This window comes from Adiantum capillus-veneris, chromosome 30 (assembly GCF_014529385.1).
Source record: "Adiantum capillus-veneris isolate H3 chromosome 30, ASM1452938v2, whole genome shotgun sequence".
Taxonomy (NCBI): domain Eukaryota; kingdom Viridiplantae; phylum Streptophyta; class Polypodiopsida; order Polypodiales; family Pteridaceae; genus Adiantum; species Adiantum capillus-veneris.
The window spans coordinates 58,061,547-58,070,158 of NC_140960.1; positions in this window are offsets into that span (position 1 = coordinate 58,061,547).

Below are 8,612 nucleotides of genomic sequence, written 5' to 3' on the forward strand. Positions count from 1 at the left end.
AACGTTTTGAAAACACTAAATGCTTCATCCTTGTGCTTGAGAAATTAAACCCATACTTTCCTCGAGTAATCATCTATAAATGTCATAAAGTAAGAAGCTCCCCCTAGAGATAGGTTAGGCATAGGTCCACACAAATCACTATGAACAAGTGCCAACTGTGTATCTCTTCTACTGCTTCTATGCTTATGTGGCTGCTGTGTTTGCTTACCATACAGACAATGTTCACAGAATTCAAAATCATTAAATGAAAAGCCAGGCAAATAACCAGAATGAGACAAGATTTCCATTCCCTTCTTGGACATATGTCCTAACCGGCTATGCCACAAAGAAACGTTCGGCTGCTCGGTTACATTGATTACATTTTTAGAGACATTTGATACATAAATCATGTAAAGTCCTCCAGACTTTACTCCATGTGCTACTGTCATAGAACCATTGGATATCTTCCACATGTTCTGTCCAAAAGTGGTGACGTAGCCAGCATCATCAAGTAAACCTGTGCTGATCAAGCTCTTTGTAATTGCGGAAACATGTCTCACATTCTTCAGCGTGAAAGGAGAGCCATTCTGGAACTTTAATTGAACATCTCCAACACCTAAGATCTCACATGTCTGCCCATTGCCTAGCCGAACATGATCTTTAGTGGTCACATAAGAAGTAAACCACTCCTTGTTTGGAGACACATGAAGTGATGCCCCTGAGTCTATAATCCAGTCACTCAGTGCATTTCCATCAGATGCTGTAAGAAGAGCTGAGTCCATTGTATTCTTCAAGAAGTAGATGTCTCCTGACACTAGACTGTCATCCTCTACAACAGTGTTTGTCACATTTATTTCTTGAATCTTCACTGAGGACTTGTTCTTCTCACCATGGTCTTCAGCTTTCTCTTTGCCTTTTTCTGCTTTCCATTCTCTGCAGTCTCTTTTCATGTGACCCTTCTTGCCACAATGGTAGCATTCTATGTCATTCTTGCCTTTAGCACTGCGGGACTTGCTACGAGACTAATTCCTCTTTCCACCTTTGTACTTTTCTTTGGTCCTTCCCCTGACAACTAAGGCTGTTCCTTTGCCTTTGTCCATTGTCTTTCTATTGGTTTCTTCAGTAAGCAGACTTCCTTCTACACTTGCTATGTTCAAACCATCTGGAGGTGCAGAATTACTCAAAGCTGTGCGAAAAGTGTCCCAACTTTCCGGCAATGTGATCAACAGGAACATAGCTCTAACAGGTTCATCAAACTTGACACCTTGAGCTGACAACTGACTGTAGATTGTGTTGAATTCATTCAGATGATTGGACATAGGTGTCCCTTCTTTCATCTTCAAGTCAACAAGCTTCTTAAGCCAGTATACCTGTGAAGCTGCACTCTGCTTCTCATAAAGATCACTCAGCTTTAACCATGCTTGATAAGCCGACATCTCGTCTGCTACATTGAAGTAAACACTTTCTGCCAAAGTCAGCATAATGGTAGAAAGTGCCAATTCATCCATTTCACTCCATTCATCTTCGTCCATATCTTCTGGTTTTATCCCCTTGAGCTTTATAGGTTTTATCTCCTTCTTTTGTACCAACACGTGCCAAATCTGCTTCTTCCACAATGGGAAATTGGTTCCATCCAGCTTCTTGATATTGTAAAGAGCAGTGTCCTGTGATCCAGCCATAGCTACGCTTCACGGTGGTTTACTTTCCTGGGAAAAATTCGGCAGAGTTTCCCCTGTAAACTGACCTCTGAACCAATATCAACCTATCAAATGAACCAAGAAAGCTTCAGATTCTCCATAAATTTTGGCAGAGTCTCCTTTGTAAAATGGCTCTAGTGTACTCAAAAACAGACCAAAAAACAGCTCAAAAAACACTGTCTCTCTGACACTGTAAGCTATGGGTAAACCTGTCCTGCACCTGTACTGTCTCTCACTATCCTGTCACTGTCCTGTAAGCATAGACTGTGACAATGCCTCAACGGCAGTAAAGCAAAGATGCAATCCCAACTGTCTAAATCACAGTCAATCCATCCTAGCTGCCTATCTAAGGGTGCTCAAGGGATCACTCCAAGACCTGTATCACCAAAAGGATCTCAACATTCGAGAATCCCCCAGCTCAATAAAACCTCACTCGACCCTCAACAAAGGCTGCAGTAAATCTGACAGTACATAGACTTCCCACAAAGTCATACATCTACAAATTTTCCATTGTATGTTGTAACCGCTGCGGCGGTTGTTTGCTGCGTGACTCACAGCCAGCAAACCCTCAACAGACATACATCATCTCTGACAATACATCCCATGTGGAAGTACCTGCAATGTCAGGATGAAATCTGGAATATCAAGCAGCAAACACAAGCTACCTGATGAACTAGTGGATGTCGCCTACAGTCTGTGTGTAGATGCGCCCGTGTCGTATGTGACACGCCTCCAAGAACTATGAGTCGTCCTTCGATGTGTAGACAGCCACAAATCAACACTCTGGGAGTGTCAATATCCTCAGCACCTGCAGTCATAGGCTGAAAACCCCAAATTTGCAGAGTCGGATCTGCACCCGTCGAGACCACGTAGTCGAAAATGGCCTGCGTAGACCTTTGTCGAAGCCGAACGGTGGCCGAGATGACCTCAGAATGAAATTCTAACAACACCAAGCCCTTCGGGCTTGCCCACGAGATTTGGGGCCATGTCTTCGCCTGTCAAATTTCACTCCAATCTGAGTTGGTGACTCTAGCCTCCTGCAGTGCTGCCCCGAGCCTCGATCTGAGCTCTGATACCAGTTGAAGGAGTACGAGCGGAAGTGCGACGCGAGAGAGAGTGCGAGAAGAAGAGCACTACGATATGGTGAACTCGCTCTACTGTAATGTGTAGAGCATAGTGAGTTCTTATTAGGTTTTAACAAAAGAATATGTGTACATACCTAGCGGCCCACCCACTTACCTGGGCGACCACATTGGGCTTTATACCCCAACAGCTATGTGGACAAAGAGGACTTCTTTATCTCTCCTCTCAAGCATGAGGATGTAATCCTAGGGGCACCATGGTTTGACCGCCTAGCTGCCGATGTTAAATTTCCTGAAAGGAGAATCTCCTTTAAGTTCAGGGAAAAAGACATGTATATAGATGCTAAGGAAATGGGTAACACCATCCCCATTGTACATACACCAGCTTTCAACAAGTCAATAAAGAGCTCTATTTCCGTGTACATGATTTTTGTTAAAGACTCTCAAAATGAACCTAATGCTTTAGCAAAAGAAAATAAAAGCAACCAAAAGGAATTAGAGTTATCCAATTTTCTCAAGGGGTTTCAAGATGTTTTTATTGACGACATCCCTTGTGAGCTACCTCCTAAACGAGGTAATGATGACCATGCAATTGAACTTCTTCCAGGAAGTTCACCGCCTAATAAACCTCCTTATAGAGTTTCTCAAGCTCAACAAGAGGAGATTATGCGGCAAGTGCATGAGTTAGTTGAGAAGGGCATGGTTAGGCCTAGCTCATCTCCATTTTGCTCACCTGTGCTATTAGTGCAAAAGAAAGACGGCACATATCGTATGTGTGTCGACTATAGAGAACCAAATAGGATCACTATCAAGAATAGGTTTCCCGTTCCACGGGTAGAAGACCTATTTGATAAGCTACAAGGATCGACCTACTTCAGTAGGGTTGACCTAAAGAGTGGCTATCATCAAATAAGGATAGTTGATCAAGACATTGTAAAGACCGCGTTTCGCACTACATTTGGTCTTTACGAATACATTGTCATGCCTTTTGGCTTGACCAATGCACCAGCCACATTCAACCGCTTGATGGAGAAGCTGTTCAGGCCTCATCGAACCTTCACTGGAGTGTTCTTTGATGATATTATCATCTACTCTAATTCATTGGAGGAACACAAGTAACATCTCCAGGTAATATTTCAAGTTTTAAGAGAGAATAAACTTTATGTTAATCGAAAGAAAAGTGAATTTTTCTTGCAAGAGATTCAGTATTTAGGTCACATTATCTCTCAAGATGGCATCCAAATGGATCCATCCAAGTTAGAGGTAATAAAAGGATGGCCTAAACCAAGGAATCTACATGAACTAAGAAGCTTCATAGGTATGTGTGCATACTATAGACGCTTCATAGAAAAGTTCTCACAAATTGCGGGACCGTTACACGACCTAACAAAAAAAAGCATTAGGTATACATGGTCTGCTAAGGAGAACAATGCTTTCGAAAAGCTTAAAGAAAAGCTTATCTCTCAACCTGTGCTTACACTACCGGATCTCTCAAAACCATTTGAGGTCCAATGTGATGTTTGTGGTGATTGCCTTGGAGCTGTTTTGCTCCAAGAAGGGCACGCCTAGGCTATGAGCGCCGAAGGCTCGACCCTGTTGAGCAAGCTCTAGGCATATACGAAAAAGAACTCCTTGCAGTTCTACATGCCTTAAACTCATGGAAGCACTATTTATTGGGGACTCCTTTCATTCTGCGAACGGATCACCAAAGTCTTAAGTACTTCATGACACAGACCAAGCTCTCCGACAAACAAATGAGGTGGGCAAATTTCCTTTCGCAATTTCATTTTCATATTGCTCACATTGCTGGCAAGCATAATCAAGTAGCTGATGCACTCTCAAGACGGCCGAGAGTGAATGCGGTTTCCATAGCAACTCACAATGATCTATCTTCAATGATAGATGAGTATGCTATTGATCCCGATTTTAGAGATGTGATTTCAGCCCTTGCATTAGGGAAGAAAGAAGAACCATTTACTTTACAAGATGGTTATCTTCTCTATGGCAATAGACTATGCGTTACTAACTCACGACGTGAGAAAGTAATGTATGAATCTCATGCTCCACCTTATGCGGGGCATAGAGGGATTCAGTCTACCTTAAAGGGAATTGAAACATATTTCTATTGGCCTACCATGAAAGTGAGCATACAAGAGTATGTTTCCAAATGTGTGGTATGTCAAAAGACAAAATTTGATAGAGGGAAGCAACCTGGATTGCTTCAACCCTTGCCAATCCCTAATTCACCATGGGAGAGCATATCCATGGATTTTATCTTTGGATTGCCTAAGTCTATCCATGGGAATACGAGAATATGGACGATAGTAGACAGGTTCAGTAAACAAGCTCATTTTATACCTGTCAAAAAGACTATCAAAGCCCATCAAATGGCAACCCTCTTCATTTCACAGATTTTCAAATACCATGGCTTACCAATGTCCATAGTGTCACATAGAGATCCTAGAATGACCAGTAATTTCTGGAAGGGTCTCTTTGAGAATTTAGGGACAAGGCTAAATTTCTCTTCGGCCTATCATCCACAAACGGATGGCCAAAGTGAAATAGCTAACCTAACAATTCTCGATCTACTAAAAGCCTATGTAATGGAAGTAGATCAAAGATCCCAATGGGAGAAGTACTTACCCTTAGTGGAGTATGCTTACAATAACACTATACATACTTCCACGGGAAAAGCACCTTTCGAGGTAATTGAGGGAAGATCAAAAAGTCCCTTGCTACTTAAGGTACATGGGAAGATCTTCGTTGTAGATGAGTATAGCCGAGACCTACAAGAATCTTTCCAAAAGATTAAGGATGCTATCTCTATCTCACAGCAAAGGCAAAAGGCTGCTGCTGACAAGCACAGAAGAGCCCAAGCCTTTAAAGAAAACGATTGGGTCTTGTTAAAGTTTCCCAAGGCTCGATTAAGGCACACAACGGGCAAGAATCCTACGGGTCACCAAAAGTACTATGCTAAACTAGCAAAAAGGTACTATGGTCCCGTTCAGATTCTTAGGCCAATCAATGAGATGGCCTATCAACTCAAGGTGCCCAGTCATTGGCTCATGCACAATGCTTTTCATGTGAGCCTATTAAAGCCTTACAAAGGAGAGCCACCTCAAGAACCAACTATTGAAGACCCACCGGAGATCGAGGACCAAGAAGAGGTGTTGCAGCCCGAGTCCATTCTCCGACATGAAGACAAGGTACTAAGAGGCGGTAAGACTATCTGACGATATCTTATTAAGTTTAAGAATTATCCTTTTGAAGATGCTAGATGGATGCAAGGCATGCAATTAAAGGATAACCTAAACCTTGTCAATGCTTACAATGCTTCCCAAGAGTAAGCAAATGTACAAAATGTTAAAAATGAACAAAATTTTTGTCTTATAAGACTCTCTTTTTCTTTATTTGTGCACAAAATAGAAGTAGTATGCATGCTTAGATCAAGTTTGCGGAGACGACGTCTCCCAAACACCAAGTAGAGCTTGTCACTCTACTATGGAAGACTGATAAGACTGATGTGCAGACATGCTTGCAGCAGCCTCAGGCTCTCAAGCGCCAAATAGACTAGTCATCCATTATGGAATGATGTCGTAGGGTAACATAGGGATCCTCTACCCGCTAAGAAAAGGACTCATGAATATGCTTTATCTTCTCTACACCATAGTCGAGGACGACTATGATTTCAAGAGAGAGGTAATGTCATAATAATCAATATCTAATTCTCCTAAATGATTTTCTCATATTAAACTGATCATTTAATGTGGGGAGGTACCAGGGGAGAAAAAGCTAGAATATTGGTTAAGCTAGTAGACCGGCCACAGTAGGGATCCAAAGGAGGGAAAATAGGGATCCAAAGGGGGGGGCATCTGCAAAAGTTCCATGTGCAACAATGGGCTAAAAAGACCCTAAGGTTCAGCCCATTAAGACTTCCAAAATGCTAAGGTTCCAAAATTCAAAGGTTGTGTCCAAAGGTCAACCCTAGGGAAAATTGGATGCTTTGTGTGTGCCCTAAAAGTCTTTGCACATCCCTACATGGGAGGGGGCGATCCCTAAAGGTAGGGGATGAGAGAGAAAGCCACACACACACACACACACACACACACACACACAGGCTCCCTTTTCACAAAGGGAATTAGGGACACATGTCAGCTCCCTAGGCCAGATGCCCACAAGGTGTGCCCAATTCCTATTGGAAGACCCTTGAAGTGGACCAATGAGAATTAAGCTAGAGTAAATCTAGTTTAATTAATTTAAAAACATTTAATAAAAGAAACCAATGAGAATTAAGTCTCCTAGAAGACTATTGGGCAGTCTCCCAAGGGGTCCAATGAGCATTCAGGAGCCCAATGGCTTGCCTGATTCCTATTGGCCGGGAGGCAAAGGGGTCCAATGAGAGTTTAGTTTAATTATTTAATTACCTAAAGCTCTCACAAAAGGGGAAAGGGGGACACATGTCAAAAGGCTATCACTTATGCTGCTTAATTGTAATTGGCTTGACTTGGGGAGGGCCAATGAGGCTTCAGCAAGAGCAATTAGCAAGAGGGCTCGCCCAAGAGAGAGAGGGGGCTGATTTTTGCAAGGCATTATCACACACACACTCACACAAGCTCATGTGTGGAGAAAGAGAAGACTATCTCTTCCCAAGCTTTAATGGAGAACTCATCACCTACTCCAAGCTTGTGAGATAGAAGCCTACAACAACACTCTCTTGGCATGTGGATGCAAATCCAACCAAGAGCCAAGCTTCAATGCATGCTCATCTCCTCTACCAAGCTAATTACTAAGCTAAGCTATGCTACATATGAGTGATTATGTGAGGAGATGTACATCTTTCTCGTAAGATACTCCTTCTTCCTCTCAATCTACTCTCATACCCTGCTAGCTCTCACCATCTTCGAAGGTGTGTGAGGTCTTGGGTCTGAGAACGAGGATAATTCAAGTTGTGTTTGTTAAATGTTTTGCTTAGTGCATGAAGTTTCCATCTTCAGTGCACTAGCTAGTCTTGAAGGAACACAAAGAATTGTATTGTACAATGTCTCTCTTGATGGGAGAAACCATAATACAAAGCCTTTTGGAGGGGGGACCGGCTCCATGAAAATCCGGTCCTCAACTGTTGTCAATAGCTTAATTGCTCTCTCTTTTGAAAGTATTGTCGATGCTATCTAACTAGGTGTTATGCTTTTTGTTGCTCTCTCCACCCAAGCACTCTTGTAATTCTCATTAGGAATCTATTCTAATGAAATCCCCACTATGTTCATGCTAATTTCCGCTACACATAAGTTATTAGGCCATTAAATGTTACAATTTTTCTTTGAAAGAGTGGAGAAGAAGAGAGCTATGAGATGAATCTCGTTGCATTAAAATTTAAGGTCGCATCAACCTTGTGGAGATAACTTGATTTCTTCCCTCTCTATGATTTGATCTACCTATTTTTGGTGGAAAGGCTGAAATTAGGGTCTATTTATGAAGCTAAAGAGAAGGGCCTTGGAGTTGGTTGCCCCGCAATCCTCTATGTACACACCCTCTGTAGGCTCTTCCTCATTCCGTCAAAGCCCTTACATCGTGTGTTTCCCACCAATATAATGCAAGGGTATTGTGCCCACATTTCTCGTTTGGTAGATTTTCAAAGGTTTCTAATATTTTTTAATGTTGTTTCTATCTTATAAAATCATGTCAAGCATCGAGAATGAATTCCCTAGGCACTTTTGAATGTAGCATCATTTTTAGTGTACCTTGGGCCATAGATGCACCTTTCCTACTACATATGTCGCCTCATCACTTTTATTATTTTACTTTGTCCTTTCTAAAATGGCTAATTCTCATGAGAGAGTTGGGTAAAGTATAGCAA